Here is a 21,429-nt window from a genome sequence, read left to right as displayed (position 1 = left end):
TCAATAACACTATCTGAACTCTAAGTTCCTATAGATGCCAATCATTCTGAACCTCAATGGATAAAGTGAGATGCCAGAACTATTCAAGAGGCAAAAAACTATAAGTCCCGCTCATTTGATTGAAGCTATGTTTCATTGATAGTTTGGAATTTATAGTATATTCTCTTCTTTTTATCCTATTTGATTTTCAGTTGCTTGGGGACAAGCAACAATTTTAAGTTTGGTGTTGTGATGAGCGGATAATTTATACGCTTTTTGGCATTGTTTTTAGTATATTTTTAGTAGGATCTAGTTACTTTTAGGGATGTTTTCATTAGTTTTTATGTTAAATTCACATTTCTGGACTTTACTATGAGTTTGTGTGTTTTTCTGTGATTTCAGATATTTTCTGGCTGAAATTGAGGGACTTGAGCAAAAATCAGATTCAGAGGTTGAAGAAGGACTGCTGATGCTGTTGGATTCTGACCTCCCTGCACTCAAAGTAGATTTTCTGGAGCTACAGAACTCAAAATGGCGCGCTTCCAATTGCGTTGGAAAGTAGACATCCAGGGCTTTCCCGATATATATAATAGTCCATACTTTGGCCAAGAATAAATGATGCAAACTGGCGTTCAACGCCAGCTCTCTGCCCAATTCTGGCGTCCAGCGCCAGAAAAGGATCCAAAACCAGAGTTGAACGCCAGAAATGGATCAAAACCTGGCGTTCAACTCCACAAATGGCCTCTCCATGTGTAGACTTCAAGCTCAGCCCAAGCACACACCAAGTGGGCCCCAGAAGTGGATTTATGCATCAATTACTTACTTCTGTAAACCCTAGTGACTAGTTTATTATAAATAAAACTTTTTATCATTGTATTAGTAGTCTTGGTTACTCCGGTTCCCCTCTGGGGCCGAGACCAATGAACTCCATTATCACTTATGTATTTTCAATGGTAGAGTTTCTACACTCCATAGATTAAGGTGTGGAGCTCTGCTGTCCCTCAAGGATTAATGCAAAGTACTACTGTTTTCTATTCAATTCATCTTATTTTGCTTCTAAGATATTCATTCGCACTTCAACCTGAATGTGATGAACGTGACAATTGTCATCATTCCCTATGAACGCGTGCCTGACAACCACTTCTGTTCTACCTTCGACTGAATGAGTATCTCTTAGATCTCTTAATCGGAATCTTCGTGGTGTAAGCTAGAATGATGGTGGCATTCAAGAGAATCCGGAAGGTCTAAACCTTGTCTGTGGTATTCCGAGTAGGATTCAATGATTGAATGACTGTGACGAGCTTCAAACTCGCGATTGCCGGGCGTAGTGACAGACGCAAAAGGATAGTAAATCCTATTCCAGCATGATCGAGAACCGACAGATGAATAGCCGTGCCGTGACAGGGTGCGTTGACCATTTTCACTGAGAGGATACGATGAAACCATTGACAAGGGTGATGCCTCCAGACGATTAGCCATGCCGTGACAGGGCATTTGGATCATTTTCCTGAGAGAAGACCGAAAGTAGCCATTGACAGTGGTGATGTATCACATAAAGCCAGCCATGGAAAGGAGTAAGACTGATTGGGTGAAGATAGCAGGAAAGCAGAGGTTCAGAGGAACGAAAGCATCTCTATTCGCTTATCTGAAATTCTCACCAATGATTTACATAAGTATTTCTATCCCTATCTTATTAATTATTATTCGAAAACACCATTATCAATTTATATCTGCCTGACTGAGATTTACAAGGTGACCATAGCTTGCTTCATACCAACAATCTCCGTGGGATTCGACCCTTACTCACGTAAGGTATTACTTGGACGACCCAGTGCACTTGCTAGTTAGTTGTGTGAAGTTGTGAACCATGGTATTGGCATCATGTTTTTGGCGCCATTACCAGGGAAAGAAAGAGAGATGAATTTTACATAATCAAAGTGTAATCACAACTTCTGCGCACCAGGGAACATAGTTGCACTCTCATCAGGCATGAGTTCACGCGGTCGATCGTCAACACGCAATGGTCGATTAATCCTACTCTCGACATTATCTAGGTACCTTGAACAGAATACGAGAATCTCCTCAGATAAGTATCCCTCTGCATTTGAGCCCTCTGGTTGTGATCTATTACGCACGTACTGTTTGAGACGGCATAGGTACCTTTGGGAATATACACGTGTCATAAGCACTGATTAAAAGCAAAATAGATAATTTTATTTGATAGTTACCGTTCAATTGGGTACATCCACCGATAATGCACTGAGCGACCGAGACGTACCTCCTCGACCAGATGCACTGTCAAGTTAACCATCACTCTGAAGAAAGAAGGAGGAAAAATCATCTCCATGCAACACAGAGTATGAACCACGTGATCCTGAAAGAGGGGAAGTTGTTGAGGGTCTATGGATTTGCTGCATAATCGGCGAAAAAAGGATGATAAATCTGCCAGGACAGAAGACACTGGGGCAAGCAATGCATTCCTTAACGTGATTGGAAGTAGATATTCCATTAGAATGTGACAGTCGTGGCTTTTCATGCCCGACAACTTGTGCTATCGTAAGTCCACACAGCGGAAAATGTTGCTAGAGTATCCATTTGGAAAAACGACGTTCTTGATAGTCCTTAGAAAGAGCTCCTTCTGTGGATTGGTTATAGTAAAGATGGCAGATGGGTACTTTCCGTCTTCCCGTGGCCACAAATCATGCTTGATTCCCATCGCCTGGAGGTCTCTTCGAGCTTTAATGTGGTCCTTAGACTTACCTTTCTCATTTATTATGGTGAAAACTATGTTGTCACAGACATTCTACTCTATGTGCATGACATCAAGGTTGTGACGCAATCCATTGTTCTCCTAATATGGCAGCTCAAAGAATATACTCCTCTTCTTCTAAGGAGTCCGTCTTGTACGGCAGTTTGCTGTCCGCGTGTCCTTTTCCCCGTAACCGATTGCACCTTGCCAAGTTGGACATGCACACCCTCTAACTGCCGGACAATATCTCCACCAGAGACTTTGATAGGTGGACCTCTATCCTCTATCTTTCCATCAAAGGAGTACCGATCTTTTCTGTATTTGTGGTCATGATTTAGAAAGCGACAATGACCCATAAAACACCATTTCTGGCTGTGTGTGAGCTGGTTAGTTTCAGCATCCAAATTGCACGCAGGACAGGCTCTCCCACCATACATGTTCCACCCAGATAAGTTGCCCAACCCTAGAAAATCACTGATTGTCCACATCAGCGCAGCATACATCTTGAAGGTTTTTTTCTTGACTGCATCATAAGTTTCAACACCCCTCCATAATTGCTTCAACTCGGTGATCAACGGCTTTAGGTACACATCTATGTCATTTCCAAGCATTTTAGGACCAGCAATAATCATAGAGAGGATAAACGAAGTAGATTTCATGCAAATCCAAGGCGGCATGTTATACGGAATAAGAACCACGGGCCAAATTGAGTACTTCGAGCTCATGTTCCCAAAAAGGTTAAAGCCATCACTGGCTAATGCTAGGCAAACACTGCGTGGATCACGAGAGAAGTCGGAATATCGTATGTCAAATGACTTCTATGCCTCGGCGTCCCTTGGATGCCTATACATACCATCAGAGTTAGGACCTCTCTTATGCCATAGCATGTCAACGGCTGTCTTACTAGACATATATAACCTCTACAATCGTGGAATAAGGGGGAAGTAACGAAGAATCTTCGCTGCCTGTGGTTTGCCATTCTTCTTAACAACCATCTTGATCCTCACCCTAGAGTTCTTCTTAGTCTTATGCTTCCATCTCCATCTCCCACACTGCTTGCATTTGGTCAGCTCTTGGTCGTTGCCCTGGTATAGCATGCAGTCATTTGGACATGCATCTATCTTCTTGTACGTGAGACCTAGTTTTCTTATGACTTTCTTAGCATCGTGAAAAGTGGATGGAATCCGGGCATGCTCAAAGGCGTCCCCGAGTAACTCCAAAATCATTCCGAAGGCCTTATCGCTCACTCCGCACATGGACTTTATGTGATATAGCCTCACCAAAAAAGACAACTTAGAGAACTTCGAACATCCTGGGTATAACTCCTGCTGCCCGTCTTTGAGTAGGTCGTGAAAGTTGCGGATCTCTCGACTAGGTTCGTTCTATAGTTAAGGCAACTCATCCATAGCACCGCCGTCATGTTCATTCTCTGAGTCTTCTTCATGGCCGGGAAGTCCTGAGAAGTTGAATGCCTCGTGGACCATATCAAGTATCGGGGAATTGAAATTTTGTTCAGAATGATCTTCTTGTCCATCACAAGAGCTCTCGACCCAGGGTCTCTCACCATGATGGATCCAAAATGTGTAACTAGACGAGAAAGGATTTATCACCAAATGATCGAACGCATCCTCTTTATTTTGTAGGAGGCGGAACCCACACTTCGGACATGGACAACGTATCATCCCATCGGACGATGCATTGGCAAATGCAAAATCTAGGAATCTGGTCAAACCATTCCTATATTCTGTACCAACTCGCGACTTTGAAATCCAACTCTTATCAATATCCAATTTAATGAAAAAATAGAACGACGACACATAGTAAAACAAAGTCAGAGCACGAGAAAAAAGTAAATAATTAACACTTGATATAGAATAGGAGAATAACTCTTAAACCGAATAATAAAACACACATTTACTAGCATACAGGATAATACACAGCTAACAGAAAAATAAAAGAAAATTGCTTACTCATTGAATAATTTTGCACTTTCAAAAAAAATTACTGAAAGAAAGAAACTCTGGTCCAATGCCAAATATTTGAAATGAAAAATAAAATTCCTTCCTTAAAAAAGAAAAAGAAAAAGAGGTATATTATATTAATCTGAGAAATAATAAAATGATAAATTAATATAGTATTACAATATATTAGGGGGTGTTCAAGTTCAGTTGACCTTTTTATGTTTAATATTTAATTCTTAAAGAATCAGTTGAAGTTCTTATATATTAAAATTACGGAACTGAAATTATATGAAATCTGACTGACCCATTAATTATATCAAATAAGAACACAAGATATATAATGAAATAAATGAAGACTTCATTTGAGTATGGAATAAATATGATTGACTCATTATTTTGTACATCTTGTGAGGTTGTAATTATCTTCAACTAACTCCTAAGCTATTAACTGTATATTATTCAAGAATTTCATAACCAATAATTGCTTTCTTTCTTTCATTTGTTCAAGCATTTGCTGGTATAGTTCTTAAAAAATTCACATTAAAATTAGTTAGCAAAGCAAAACTATAAGCCATCTTTGTTAACGGGCCAAGATTAACTATTTGGATTCAATGTACCTCCAAAACCAGATATTGAAGTATTTTAAATTCATCACTATTTTAAAGTTCGATAGACTTATAATGTATAAGCATTTCTTAAATAGTTTTAGATGCAGCTTAATGATGAAATATAATATATAAAAAATAATTAAATGTTTCAACTTTTAACCCACCTGAAGAGAACAAGTGTAAGCTGAAGGAAGCTTTGATTCTGGAGTAGGAGCTGTGAAGTTATCGGATAATATAGCTCCAAGGACTGTGATAAGTCTAAGTCAATGTTATCAAACTGAAACAAGCAGAAACATGAAAATATTAATGTGTGAACAGTGATATGATACATATCACAGTCAATGCACTAATCATTTATGCATAATTTTCAACCCCTTTGAATTGTAAGTACCTATGCTAAAGTCATATGGTCATCAAGCAATCCTATAATAACTGCAGTATATATGAGAAGAATAATAAATTTATAGATTAAAAGGGAAGAAGATTGTGTAAGGAGCACATTTTGTAGCATAAGAAAAAGGACTAGAAAAAAATTAAATAATGCATAGGAGGACAATCAATAATATTTAAAAAATAAACTTTAGGGAGAAAAAGAACTTAATTAAGTTTAAAAGTTCCATCAGAATAATATATTATATGGAAAACATTATTTTTTTCGTGAGGAATATGATGCCTTGGTGTAACTGATCAAGACAAAGACTAAAATAATCTTGGAAAAGAATCAAGAGAAAAAGATAAGCTAACAATTCAGTTATACTAAGAGAAGTCAAGTTGTGAGCTTTTTTACCCAATGAACAAGTGTAATAATCTTAGTCTTTGCCTCTTATTTCCAATGGCATAGAAAGATACTGATATACAAAAGTTCTCTGAATATATATCACTTTCTATCGAACTTTAAAATAGTGATGAATTTAAATCCTAGTATAGAACATCTCAATCTCAGAAAAGAGATATTAGAAAGGAATCAAATGCTTTAAACATAAAGAAAATTCAAACACACAACCTAAAAGTCCATTCCTTTTTCAATAATCCTCATAAAAAATCAAACAAACCCGTGCTTGTCCAAGAGAATCAAAATAATTATCTTTAATTTCTTTCCTAATTGTTAATGTGAGTTGACGGTCAATAATAATTAACTCATGCATTATGCACTAAACCACAATCACAACAACAATACTAATACCAATAGTAATAATTTAATTAATCTATAAGGTCCTAAGAGAAGTTTTGTATAATTAATAACAGTAATTGCAATAGTAATGGTACAAACTAAATATGAGATAACGCTAACTTTGGTCTCTGAATTTTTCAACGTTTATCAAAACAGTTTTGCCATTAATTTATAAGTCTTTAGAAAAAAAATGAATACTAAGTAAATTCTCGAAAAGACTTTGTGCAAGACTTATTGGTTCTTGACCATTGATAATACCTGTCACAGTTGCAGGTGCAGGAATACACCCCAGGTAATTTATTTCAGATCTACGAGATATCCGCTTGTCAGAGAACCTGCTTCAAGGCAAACAAATTAAGTTAAGACAAATTCAGAATGTAAGTCCGAGAATTAGAGGAAACATTGAACAATTGTAACCAAGAAATTTCAAAGCTGATGAGAGATCTTGAGATTAAAACCATGATGAAGGTTAATAAAAAGGCTGGTTGAAATTTCAAAGAGTGGTTCAAGTTAATCATTAGGGTGATGCTCATAAGGACTAGCTTGAATCACCAAAAGCACAAAGTTAGATCTCTTTTTTTGTAAATTCAAAAGCTCACTATTTAATTACTTAACTTGAGAGGTCCCTATAGTTGCAGAAAAGTGATTCAACTTAGTTTTTAAAGTGATGGTTAAAAGGCCTAGCTTAAATCAGCTAAGAGCACTAAATCAAATAATCATTTTTCTGCAAATTCGAGAGCTAAAACCATTAATTTACATAATTTTTTAGAGATTAAAATAAAACAAATATACAGTTTACTAAAACCAAAACAAATTTATATTCCAGAATCATAGAAGAGAAAAGATCCACTTAGTATCAAGAAGACAGAAAAGGTTATCTCAATTTCAGTCACAGCATAATCTACATTAACATATCCTCAATTCATTAGAAACACGTCAGATAGCACCAACTAAAGTCAAGCATGTTTGAACAGTTATAAACCGAAGAATCAGAAAGTCAAAAGTTGAAAAGTACTTCACCATAATAAAACATACATGAGTGGTTTATAAATATTTTTTATAGGAAAAAAAAGCATAAGACATGAGTGGTTTATAAATATTTTTTATAGGAAAAAAAAGCATAAGATTTATTTTTAATAATACAATTAAAATATTAAAGTATATATACATCTTTCCTCCGACTTCCCTACTGTTTTAATAATGTGATGCATTAATATATATAGACACAAATTACATCCAGATACATTGGTCTAACGATATTTAGCACAGAACTTTTAAACCACAGTTTAACTAATTTAACTAATCCAATAAAATTTGTTCTAACTCACAAATTGGGAATGAAGCTGCAATGCCCAATGTGTGGCTCTATAATAATACATAGCACTTTCCCTTAGAGTTTGTACACACAAAGAACAATTTAGAAAAAAACATGATGAAGACTATTCAGAGTCTTATTACAAGGACTACTAGTACCAGACAAGAAGAGTTGCATGTCTCTCAACTGAGTTGCTGGGAGCACTTCAAAGTATAAAAATATTTGCCAATACAAATTCTATCCAACTAATTTGGCTGCTAAGGTTATCCAAATAAAAGTAAATGATATACCTCAAGTGCAATGAAGCTACTTCAAGATTTATAGTAGCAAATAATGGAACAGAGCTCCGCCAGAGTGGCTTACTTGGGTAAACATTATATTCATAAAAGTTGTAATCAGAGAGCTACAATTTTTCAGCTTAGTTCGATGAAGCTAAAACCATAAATGTGTTCATGTCAGTTTTTTTATTTATTTATTTACATTATTTCAAATCTTACAACGTAGAGAATTTTCAAGAATCCAGGTCATGAAATTGTCTTAGAAAACTGTAGAGCAGCACATGCTAAATGAGCCGAAGCAATAAACATAAACACATCAAGACTCAGGGTTCAGATATTGGGAAAATATTAAATCTGAGTGTTAAATTGAAGAAAAATTTGGCCAAAATTAATCAAAGAACGTTGTTCAATAATGAAATTTAGAAAGCACAAAGATTAAATTCATGCAAGATTAATTTCTCAACAGCCACGAAACTTAAATTGGGATGAGGGAGAGGAACTTACAACTGAGAGGGGAGTCTATTGCAATCGGCAACACAAAGTAGGGCCAAAGGGGAGAAGGCTGCCAAGGATGACACAGGGACGGATGGCTTGGGACGACGCCGACGACGTCACACACATGCACGGCAGAAGGAGAAGACTCGGACGACCCCTCCTACTTTACCTTCGTGCACGGGAGCTACACGACTGAGGGAGGAGCCTGGTGACCGGAACGAATGATGAAGCGGACGCAGTTGGATCTGACAGAGGGAAGGATAACGAAGGCGGGGAAGGAGACCAATGATTGACTGTGCCTTGGCTCTAACGAAGGGTTCTCGCGCCAAATAATGAAGGTTTATGGCGCAAAATAATTTTGGTTTGGGGATTTTAGTGAAGCAAAATCCCCTCCCCCCCAAAGTTATTTGCTGCGGTGAGGGCCCAATACCGCCTCGGGTCAAATTATTTGGAGCGGGGGTTAATTACGTAGTAGGAACCGCAACAATTCAACTAAATTGGGGCGGTTGGGGACAACGGCCAGCAATTTTTGGCTGCTAAGTCCCGCGTCTCTTGTGGTGTGAGTTAACATATATAGCTTATTTAACTTGTGCACTTTTTTACGTAAAACGAATCTAAAAAAGGTGTTACAAGTTTAAGTAACAATGATTAAAACATATATAATTTAAAATAGTAGTGTTAACTTAACTGGATTATATCCAGATAGTTGTTACTAAAGAAAACATTGAAATATTATACGCATTTTGCGGCGGTTGCTAAGTCCCGCGCCTCTTGTAGTGATAATTAGAGGTTAACTAAGTGGGAGCAACAGATAATTCTCATCACAATTGATAAGAATAACTAGGATAGGACTTCTAATTTTCATACCTTGCCAAGAGTTTTCTTAATTATTATTTTATTTCTTGCAATTTACTTTTCTTGTTCCTTATTCAAAACTCCAAAAAGATACAATCTCATAACTAATTATAAGTACACTTCCTTGCAATTCCTTGAGAGATGAACCGAGGTTTGAATACTTCGGTTATTAATTTATAGGGGTTTGTTACTTGTGACAACCAAATTTTTGTATGAAAGAATTCTTTGTTGGTTTAGAAACTATACTAACAACGAGAATTTATTGTGAAATTCTTTACTAGCAAAAATCCGTTCGTCAGAAGAAACCTGCCCGGAGGACTTTGGAGCCAAACTTCGAGCTCCCGTGTGTGTTCCGCAAATTCCCTCTTGAGCTTCGGATAATGCTATTTCTACTTCACTTTGGTTGAGGCATTTTAGAAGCGGATGGGAGTATCCTCGTCGATTCAAAGAGCCGTTTATTAAAGTGAAGAAGGATGCTTATCGTCGAAACTGCTTTGTATTGTCGACATTGTCTGGTATATTCTCTGTTTGCAAATAATGTATAAATGGGGTTCGCCAATCTGTTTACTGTGTAACACTCACAACATCGGTTAGAGTAATACTTGGAGATGTGATAGTGGACTGATGTAATATAGATAGGTCGGCTTGTGTCCTACTGAGATTGGAGAGGATGTCAGCCTTGTGATTCTGTTCTCGTGGTATATGATGTATTTCAAATTCAGTGAATTTTGAACGTAAATGTTTTACGAGCATTAGGTATTTAGAAAGGAGAGGATCTTTTACCTGGAAGAGATCGTTTACCTGCTGTACTACCAGGAGTGAATCGCAATATACCTTTATGTTTGAAATCTGGAGATTTAAACAAAGTCGGAGTCCAACGATGAGGGCTTCATATTCTGATTGGTTATTACTGGCTTTGAAGGATAGGTGTATTGAATATTCTAGGACGAAGCCATCACTGCCCTCAAGCCCGATGCCTGCGCCGCACCCTTAAATGTTTGATGAACCATCAACGTACAATGTCCATTGTATTGTATGGTCGTCTTCAGTAGGCATTGTTAATTCTGCTATGAAGTTGGCAAGGAATTGTGATTTGATCAGTCCTCTGGCTTGGTATCTGATATCAAATTCGGACAATTCGACTGACCACTTGACAAGCCTGCCAGTAATTTCTTGTTTGTGTAGCACCTGACGTAATGGGTGGTTGGTTCAAACATTAATGACATGGCTCTGGAAATAAGGTCGGAGCCTTCTTGCTGAAAATAGTAGTGCTAATGCCAGTTTTTCAATCCTCGGATAGTTAATTTCAGTGTGTTGTAGTGTTTTATTGACGAAGTATATTGGATGCTAAACTTTATCCCTTTCTGTAACAAGAGCAGAGCTTATCACGCAGTCAGTAACTGATAAGTATAAGTATAAATCTTCCCCTTGTAAGGGTTTTTGTAAAATTGGCGGTTGTGAGAGAGTTGTTTTTAGATTAAAAGCTCTCTCACAATCGTCATTCCAGTGAAAAGCATTTTTCTTTTTAAATGTTTGGAAAAAGGGAATAGATTTTAAAGCCAAACATGGGACGAATCTAGATAGGGCAGCAAGTCTTCCTATTAGGCGCTGGACTTCTTTTAATGTCTTCGGGCTTGTCATCTCCAGCACTACTCGGCACTTGTCAGGGTTTGCTTCAATACCCCTATTTGTTAGCAAAAAACCTAGGAACTTACCACCTTGAACGGTGAAGGCGCATTTTTCGGGATTCAAACGCATGTTGTAGGAGCGTATCTGGCCGAAGATCTCGGTTAAGTCGTCGATATGGTTCTTTCCGACCTTGGTCTTGGCGACCATGTCATCGACGTAAACCTCTATATTTCGGCCGATCTGTTTGGCGAAGACTTTATCCATAAGACGTTGATAGGTTACCCCTGTATTCTTTAGTCCAAAAGGCATAACTTTATAACAATAGTTACTGAATTCAGTGATAAATGCCATTTTATTTTGGACAGAAGGGTGCATAAGGATTTGATTATAGCCCGAATAGGCGTCCATGAAACTTAAGGTGGCATAACCAGAGGCGTTGTCCACCAAAGAGTCAATGGATGGTAAAGGATAAGAATCTTTCGGGCATGCCTTGTTTAAGTCAGTAAATTCGACGCACATGCGCCACTTACCATTTTGTTTCCTTACCATTACGACATTGGCGAGTGACGTTATGATTTTTGCTAGTAAAGAATTTTAATAAAATAGTCGCGTTGTAGATATAGATTCTAAACCAACAGAAATCCCTTCGTGCAAACGTTTTGGTTGTCACAAGTAACAAACCCCTAAATAAATTGTTAACCGAAGTATTCAAACCTCGGGTTGTCTTCTCAAGGAATTGCAGGGAGGCATATTCTTATTATTAGTTATGAGTTTTGTAAATTGGGGGTTTTGGAGCTTAGGCAATGAGCACAGATATATTTAAATGACAAATAAAATAAATAAATAACTGTAAGATAAACTTTTGGCAAGGTATGAGAAATTAGAAGTCCAGACTTAGTTATCCTTATCAATAATAATGAAAGTTGAATCTTAATTCCACTTAGTTAACCTTTACTAAAGCAAAGGAAAGTCAAGAGACTAATTAGTTTGATCTTCGAATCCTATTTATTTCCTAAGAAAAGATTGGGATTATTGAAGTTCAGTTCAATTATCAAAGATAACAATTATCAATTATGTTGAGCTAAGATAACTCCTGAGTTACTGCTTTCTTAACCAAGACCAAAAGGGGAAAAAATAAATTTACTGGAATAAAATTATCTTCAGAGGGGAATAACAATAATGTAAATAAAAGAAAGCAATATTAAACTGAAATACCTCAAGTAATATTGATCAAGAAAATCCTAACATGAAAGTCATAAGCCAATTGAGATGTAAATAACAAATGGAGTAATAAAATAAAATAAATAAAAGTAGGAAATAATTTAAGAAAACATTGAACCTATGGTTGAAAAGATCATAGCTTAAACATAATAAAAATCCTAAATCCTAATCCTAATCCTAAGAGAGAGGAGAGAGCCTTTCTCAAAACTAAATCTAAATCATGAGAAGTGAATTATGAGAGCCTGATTATGAATGGATGCATTCCCCCACTTTATAGCCTCTAATATGTATTTTCTAGGCTGCAAACTGGGTCAAAAACAGCCCAGAAATTGCCCCCAGCGTATTCTAGTACGTACAGGTCGCGAAAAAGTGACGCGGAGGCGTCGTCCACGCGTTCGCGCGGGTTGCGTTCCTGCCAGGTCACGCGTCCGCGTGACTCACGCGTTCGCGTCGACTGGCGTTGAGGCAACTATGGCAAATTATATATCAAATCAAAGCCCCGGACGTTAGCTTTTCAACGCAACTAGAACCGCGTCGTTTGGACCTTTGTAGCTAAAGTTATAGCCATTTGAGTGCGAAGAGGTCAGGTTGGACAGCTTAGCAGTTTCTCCAACTTCTTGTATTCCTTTCACTTTTGCATGCTTCCTTTCCATCCTCTGAGCCATTCCTACCCTGTAATCTCTGAAATCACTTAACACACATATCAAGGCATCTAATGGTGATAAGAGAGGATTAATATTAGCAATTATAAGTCCAAAGAAGCATGTTTTCAATCAAAGCACATAATTAGGAAGGCAAATGTAAAACCATGCAAATAGTATGAATAAGTGGGTAAAGAGTTAATAAAAACCACTCAATTGAGCACAAGATAAACCATAAAATAGTGGTTTATCAACCTCCCCACACTTAAACATTAGCATGTTCTCATGCTAAGCTCAAGAGAAGCTATAAAGATGAAGAGGAATGTAAGAAAGTATGAGATGCAACCTATCTATATGAATGCAACTACATGCAAAATGATTCTACCTACTTGGTTAAAAATAAATAAGTTCTCCAAGACAAACATAAATCAGATTTCACTAATTCAAATCATACAATAAAAAGCAAGTAAACTTGTAAGAAGATAGCTCATGAAAGCAGGGAACATAGAATCAAGCATTGAACCCTTACTGGTAGTGTATATCACTCTAACTCTCAAGTGTCTAGGGTCAATCACTCTACTCTTCTCTAGTCATGCTTTCTAAAACTTTGTTCTTCCTCTAATCAATCAACAAATATGTAATGTACCAATGCAAACATCATGAGGTCTTTTCAGGGTTGTAATGGGGCTGAGGTAAAGGTAAAGGATATATGTATGGCCAAGTGAGCTATAATATGAATCTTTAATTATCCTAAGCTCTCACCTAATATATATATACTCTATATACTTTTAAATTCATGACTAGCTACCCAAAATTCCCACTTTTTCATCACATACTCATGTATCAACTTTTCTTTAATTTTATCACATATGCATTGTTTTTTTTATTAACTTAACATTGGGGTAATTTTGTCCCTTATTTACTTACTTATTTATTGAATATTTTTTTTCTTTTTCTTTTTCTTTTCTTTTTCTCTTTTTTTTTTGTTCTTCTTTTTTTTATTTTTATTTATTTTTTTTAAATAGAAAAATAAACATAACTTGTCAATGCACATGGATTTTTTATTTTTCTAGTCTCACATGAGTAGGTACCCAAATTCCAAATATTTTATCAAATTAAAAATATAACGCATTCCCTTATTAACCCATGTTCCCATAGTTTTCCCACACTTAATTAACACACTATCTTAAGCTAACCAAAGATTCAATTGGGATAATTTATTTGTTTTCCGCTTAAGGTTAGTGATGTGGTAAAATATAGAACAAATGGGGATTAAAAAGCTCAAGGTGGCTAACAAGGGTGATGTAAAGGGTAGGCTTATTTGGGATAAGTGAGCTAAAATCAAATAATGGCCTCAATCATATGCAAACATGTAAGTACACTAAATATTGGACATATAGACTGAAACAAAGTAAAGATCACAATTATAGAGAAGTAAACACACAAGAATAAAATATTTATGGTTAAATAATGTAACCATATAAATAAGCTCAAAATCTCATAAGTTGTGTGTTCTTTGGCTCAAAAACCATGTTTCAATTACAACTTCAAACAAATTTAACACAAAAAAATTTTTAAATTAGTGAAATGCTATAAAAATTTCTTAAAAAAGAAAATATTACTTCAACCAAGTAGTAACTAAATGCATAAAATCAAATAAACATGAAATTAAACATACAAATACAACAATGAACTAACAATTAAAGTAAAATATTGGTGTTTGAGAGAGAATAACTAACCCATGGAGATTGGTATCGACCTCCTCACACTTAAAGATTGCACCGTCCTCGGTGCATGCTGAGATGTGCAGGTGGACGGGTTGTTCTAACTGATACTTTTTTTTTCTTCAAGGATTGTGCAGATGGACTTGTCTTGTTTTCCCATGTAACGTCTTCCGATTCCCTTCCGGGTGGCCATCCTGAAAGAAAAAGGGAAGAAAAGTAACCCAAAGCAAAGATAGAAAACAAATAAAATATGGGTTGGTTAATGCCAAAAATGAGGGTCTCAATTACATGGTAGTTACAACATGTAGGTGAGAAAATAGTAGAAGTACATGGCAGATCAAGAGTGCAAAAATTTACAACAATAGGGAAGCGAGTGTGGGTAAGGAGAGATAATATAAATTTTTGTCAATGTAAAATTAATACAAATATTATAAAAGATTAGTATTGACTTAAATAATATTATCCAATAGTGTAGAACAAGTCACTGAGCACCAAAATAAAACCAGAAAAGACATAATAGTTGAATATGAACAAGTGACACCAATGGAAAAAATAAAAATTTTAGAAAAGAAAAGAAAAATATGCACAAAATTAAAATGCAATGAATGAATTAAATAAATTAAATAAAATAAAATAAAAGTGAAAAAGAATGAGAAGTGAAAGAGATAAAGTAAGAAAGAAAGAAGAAAGAAGAAAAGATAGAAAATAAATCAGGATTAGGAAAGAAAAGATAAGATAATTGGCGCTGATTTGGATAAGTTGTGCGGCGCAGGCGACGCGGATGCGTGGGTGACGCAGTCGCGTGGTGCGCGAAAAGGTCAGGTGACGCGGACGCGTGGATCATGCGATCACGTGACCTGATTTGTGCGAATGGCACGAGTGCAGCCTCGCCTTCGCGCAACTCTCTGTTTAAATGCCTATTGCCAAAAATCTGGGTGACGCGGTCGCGTGGGGCATGCGATCGCGTGAGTGACCTTATTTCCAATATGACGTGGACGCGTGGGGCACGCGTTCGCGTAGGAAGGCTTGGGCTTCCAGCACGAGTCCAGCCCAACTCCAGCTCAACTTACTGCCATACATCCTTTTTACGTCGAATTACATGGCACGCGGCCGCGTGGGTGACGCGGTCGCGTGGGAGGCCAATGTTCCCACCTGACGCGGATGCATCAGCGACGCGGTCGCGTGGGGTCAAATTATGCTAAAGGTGCGCCTCCAGCCACGCTTTCGCATGACTCTCTGTTCAATCTTTTTCTTCCTATTGCACTGGTCAGAAGGGTGCATAAGGATTTGATTATAGCCCGAATAGGCGTCCATGAAACTTAAGGTGGCATAACCAGAGGCGTTGTCCACCAAAGAGTCAATGGATGGTAAAGGATAAGAATCTTTCGGGCATGCCTTGTTTAAGTCAGTAAATTCAACGCACATGCGCCACTTACCATTTTGTTTCCTTACCATTACGACATTGGCGAGTGACGTTATGATTTTTGCTAGTAAAGAATTTTAATAAAATAGTCGCGTTGTAGATATAGATTCTAAACCAACAGAAATCCCTTTGTGCAAACGTTTTGGTTGTCACAAGTAACAAACCCCTAAATAAATTGTTAACCGAAGTATTCAAACCTCGGGTCGTCTTCTCAAGGAATTGCAGGGAGGTATATTCTTATTATTGGTTATGATTTTTGTAAATTGGGGGTTTTGGAGCTTAGGCAATGAGCACAGATATATTTAAATGACAAATAAAATAAATAAATAACTGTAAGATAAACTTTTGGCAAGGTATGAGAAATAGAAGTCCAGACTTAGTTATCCTTATCAATAATAATGAAAGTTGAATCTTAATTCCACTTAGTTAACCTTTACTAAAGCAAAGAAAAGTCAAGGGACTAATTAGTTTGATCTTCGAATCCTATTTATTTCCTAAGAAAAGATTGGGATTATTGAAGTTCAGTTCAATTATCAAAGATAACAGTTATCAATTATGTTGAGCTAAGATAACTCCTGAGTTACTGCTTTCTTAACCAAGACCAAAAGGGGAAAAAGTAAATTTACTGGAATAAAAATATCTTCAGATGGGAATAACAATAATGTAAATAAAAGAAAGCAATATTAAACTGAAATACCTCAAGTAATATTGATCAAGAAAATCCTAACATGAAAGTCATAAGCCAATTGAGATGTAAATAACAAATGGAGTAATAAAATAAAATAAATAAAAGTAGAAAATAATTTAAGGGAACATTGAACCTGTGGTTGAAAAGATCATAGCTTAAACATAATAAAAATCCTAAATCCTAATCCTAATCCTAAGAGAGAGGAGAGAGCATCTCTCAAAACTAAATCTAATTCATGAGAAGTGAATTATGAGAGCCTGATTATTAATGGATGTATTCCTCCACTTTATAGCCTCTAATCTGTGTTTTCTGGGCTGCAAACTGGATCAAAAACAGCCCAAAAATCGCCCCCAGCGTATTCTGGTACGTACAGGTCGCGGAAAAGTGACGCGGAGGCGTCGTCCACGCGTCCGCGCGGGTTGCGTTCCTGCCAGGTCACGCGTCCACGTGACTCACGCGTTCGCGTCGTCTGGCGTCGGGGAAACTATGGTAAATTATATATCAAATTGAAGCCCCGGATGTTACCTTTCCAACGCAACTGGAACCGCGTCGTTTGGATTTCTGTAGCTAAAGTTATAGCTGTTTGAGTGCGAAGAGGTCAGGCTGGACAGCTTAGCAGTTTCTCCAACTTCTTGTATTCCTTCCACTTTTGCATGCTTTCTTTCCATCCTCTGAGCCATTCCTGCCCTGTAATCTCTGAAATCACTTAACACACATATCAAGACATCTAATGGTGATAAGAGAAGATTAATATTAGCAATTATAAGTCCAAAGAAGCATGTTTTCAATCAAAGCACATAATTAGGAAGGCAAATGTAAAACCATGCAAATAGTATGAATAAGTGGATAAAGAGCTGATAAAAACCACTCAATTGAGCACAAGATAAACCATAAAATAGTGGTTTATCAGCGAGCCAAGTAGTAAATCTGATTTCTCTGATGAAGTCGGCATTAATTAGCTTTTGAGTTTCTTCTAATGATGCTCTTTTCTTTTCATCTCCGAGGTTTCTCATTTTATGTTGTACAGGTCTAACAGAAGGGTTGATTGCTAGGTTGTGGCTGATGATCTTTGGGTCGATGCCGGGCATGTCAGAAGGCGCCCAGGCAAATAGATCGGCTTGCTCTTGTAGGAAGGTTTTTGTTGCAGTCAGTTCTTCTGTGTTTATTTCTGTACCTACAAAGGTAAATTTATTAGGATCCTCATTGAAGTATACCTTTTGTAGCTCACCTGTTGGCGTAGGTCGTTCAAGAAAGTCATCCCTAGGATCTAGGTCGGCGAACGCCGAGCTGTTAGTTGTGAGGTGGACATTGTTGATTTGAGGCTGTTTTGGTCAGTTTTGAAGCTTTCTTCCGATGTTGTAGCACTGTTGTGCTTCTTTATGATCTCCATGGATGGTTACAATGTGTTTGTCCTGCATAGGAAACTTGACACAAAGGTGAACTGTAGATATAATTGCGCCGAACTTGTTTAAGAAAGGTCGGCCAAGTATAAGGTTATATGGGCTGAAGCAATCTACTACTAAATACTGAATATCACATGTTTTGCATAGAGTATGCTCACCCAGCACCCAGTGTGGTTTTCAACCACACTGATCCCAGTATTGGGACTCGTTCACCTGAAAAACCGACAAGGTCTCCCCCCGTTGGTTAGATGGTGTTGTCGCTGAGCTTTGTTTTTTGAAATGTTGAGTAAAACAGGACGTCGGCACTACTTCCTGGATCTAGGAGTACCTTTTTTACTAATAGGTCTCCCAATTGAATAGTGATGACCATGAGGTCGTCTAAGTTTTGAATATTGGAGTCGAAATCCACATGTGTAAACGTCATGCGTGGAAATTGAGGTGTTATTTGGTGCTCGTGTTGTGTTCCTTCCACCGAGTATATTGCTCGGAAAGATCTTTTCCTAGCCGAGTTTGATGAGCCACCACTGGCACCTCCTCCTGAAATACAATTAATTATACCTCGAGGTTGTTCAGATTGGGTCGAAGATGGCTTCTCCTTTCCTCGGTTTTGTTGTTCAGATGAAGCATTGCCTGCGGAGGATGGGGTACGTCTCTGGATATGACCTCCAATGTATTTGTCAAGGTGACCTTGCCGAGCTAGCCGCTCCAGGAGGTCTTTTGCCACCACACATTCATCAGTTGTATGGCCGTGCTTCTGGTGGAAGGCGCAGTATTTAGATTTGTCGACATTTTTTGTATCTTAATATGTGCCTGCCTTTCTTGGTGGTTTAATTAATTTTGAGTTCAGGATCTCTTTGATTATGTCTTCTCGCTTGGCATTAAACTGCGTGTAAGAATCAAACCGAGGGGTTAGTTTAAAATTTTTCTTACTGCTAGGCACTTTTTCTTCGTCTCTGTAGTTTATTTTGTCGGACTTCCGAGCTTGTCTAAGCTCTTCAACATCAATCTGGCCCTTGGCCTTCTCGTAAAATTCGGCAAGGGTTTTTGGTTTGGATACTACGATTGTCTCTTGGAACTTCCCAGGTCAGAGTCCGCTTTTAATGGCATGTAGGTGGACTTCAGGGTGGAGGTCTAGTATGCTTATGGCGACTTTCGTGAAACGAGTCATATAGTCCTTCAGGCTCTCATTTTGTCCCTGCTTGATTGTATTCAGATAATCTGAGTCATGCAGATAAATTGCAGATCCAGCAAAATGGTCCTCAAATAGTTTGGCCAGCTATTGAAATCGCAAAATTGAACCTGCAGGCAAAGCACAAAGCCAATCAAGTGCAGGACCGTCTAAATAATTTGGAAAACAATAGCATAACACAGTGTCAGATGCACCGTTGACAATCATTATTGATCGGAACTTCTTGATGAACTTTTTTGGGTCTCCGAGTCTGTCATAAGGTGTGAGGATCAATCGTAAGGTGAATCTTCGTGGAAATTTGAAGTTCATCACTTCTGGTGTGAAAGGTCCCACGAGCTCATCGGGTTCCTCATTCTCATCTTCAAGCTGGGCTCCCTCGACTCAAATGGTCTCAGACACATGAGAAGGGTCAGGATGATGTTCAGCATCCTCTGGTTGAGGCTGATGAGCGTTGTTATTTTCGATCCGATCATTGTTCAATTCGGTGATTTGGGCAGCCATTCTCTGATTTTCTTCTTCCATACGTTGGTTGGCCTATTGTAGCTCGGTCACCATCCGGAGAAGCTCGGACAGGGAAGGAGGTAGCACGTCAGCCATGGATATAGGCGAAGGTATCGAGACCAAAAGAGGAAAAAATTTATCTCTTCGGCCCCACGGTGGGTGCCAATTGTTCTTGCCTGTAGAATAGGTCAGTTCCTTATGATGAGTATGTGCCGAACTATCTCTTCGAGAGGCTGAACTGCTGACTCGTTGAGTCCGAGCTCTTTCCTTTGGCGAGGCGTGAAAGTGTGTATGACGAAAAGAGAGAGGGGGAGTGTACCTGCAAAGGCACTCCAATGCTAAAGTCAGTACAATGTATAATTCGGAAGTTTCTGGAAAAGATACTTTACCTCGCTTTTATATGGTCAGCTCTTCGTCAGTTACGGTTTTCCGCCTTAACGTCGGTTTTGGAGAGGATTGATAACATATCTGGCTATTCTACCATTTTAGTTGGCGGTTTTGATTCAAAACATCAGTCTGCCGAGTTATAGCTCATAAAAGCCGTGTTTGTAACGTGCAATGCCGAGTTATGGCCGAGGTGTAACGTGTGATGCTAGGTTATAGCCGAGCTGTAACGTGCGATACTGAGTTATAGGTCATATTTGTAACTGCCATATCATAAACAATATCACTAATGCAAATTAATATATTATAGAAATTCAGACTCTCAAAATAGAATATATATATATATATATATAGAAATCCAACTCTCAAAGTAAAGCTAGATACTCCTATTTGATATGAACCTTTGAATTAGGAAAAAGAACAAACACTTGGTGTACAAAAATTGAAAAGGAAAAAAATGAAAGATTAAAAGTCAAATTAGATAAAACATAAACTGAATAGAACTCTAAAACAGAACAAACAGTAGAATTACATCACCAAGTCATAGTTATCTTTCTCTTTTTTATTATGAATAAAAAAATAAAAAAATCAAATAGAGTAGAGCAAATTATCGAATATATAGAACAGATTTACACAAATTACCAAATCAGATATGAAGAACAAATTCAAGAGCAATTAGGTATGATAAAAAAAATAAAAAACTACGAATTATAGAACAGATCAATAAGAAGCCAAATCAGAAAATATAAATTAAGGAATAGATCTAAGAATGTGAATACTTACCTTAATACGTAAAGTAATAAGAAGCTTGAATATAACAATTTTGAATTCTGAAACATCAAAACAAAAATTAAATCAGATTTATGAAAGAATAAAAAATCTTGAGAGAGAAAAAAATACCTAACAAGACGAAGTTGATTTTGGAGCTGAAGAATGAAACGAGATCTTAAAACTGAAGTTATAGCAATTTATGTACGTTAACATGCATGTCTATACTTTCTCATTATACTGGAGCTAAAGAATGACTGAGAGCAATGTGATATTTTTGATGGAACTAAGAGAAAGGAGCAATATGATGCTTTCTTATTTTTTAGTGGAATAAGTTGAGGACCGTCAAAATTAAAGAATAATTTTTTACGGTCAAACTATTCATAAAAAAAAAGAAAATTTGACATTTATAATATTTATCAAAAATATATTAATTTTTATATTTAA

At 37.3% G+C, this 21,429-nt stretch overlaps 1 long non-coding RNA gene across 2 annotated transcripts in view; it reads right to left on the bottom strand.

The window, feature by feature from the left end:
- The window catches only part of LOC110268060, a 29,855-nt gene extending 20,757 nt beyond the window's left edge, over window positions 1-9,098 (bottom strand). Inside the window, exons 1-4 of one of the 2 annotated variants that reach the window (XR_002356095.1) lie at window positions 8,566-9,098; window positions 8,074-8,215; window positions 6,727-6,806; window positions 5,462-5,574 (exon numbers count right to left, since the gene is read on the bottom strand). This is a non-coding gene — a long non-coding RNA (uncharacterized LOC110268060). The remainder of the gene's footprint in view (window positions 1-5,461; window positions 5,575-6,726; window positions 6,807-8,073; window positions 8,216-8,565) is intronic. The other variant, XR_002356096.1, reaches the window with a different exon arrangement.

This window comes from Arachis ipaensis, chromosome B10 (genome assembly GCF_000816755.2).
Source record: "Arachis ipaensis cultivar K30076 chromosome B10, Araip1.1, whole genome shotgun sequence".
NCBI lineage: Eukaryota > Viridiplantae > Streptophyta > Magnoliopsida > Fabales > Fabaceae > Arachis > Arachis ipaensis.
Note: the sequence above shows the minus strand (reverse complement) of the source record. Positions and strands in the feature narration are given on the sequence as shown.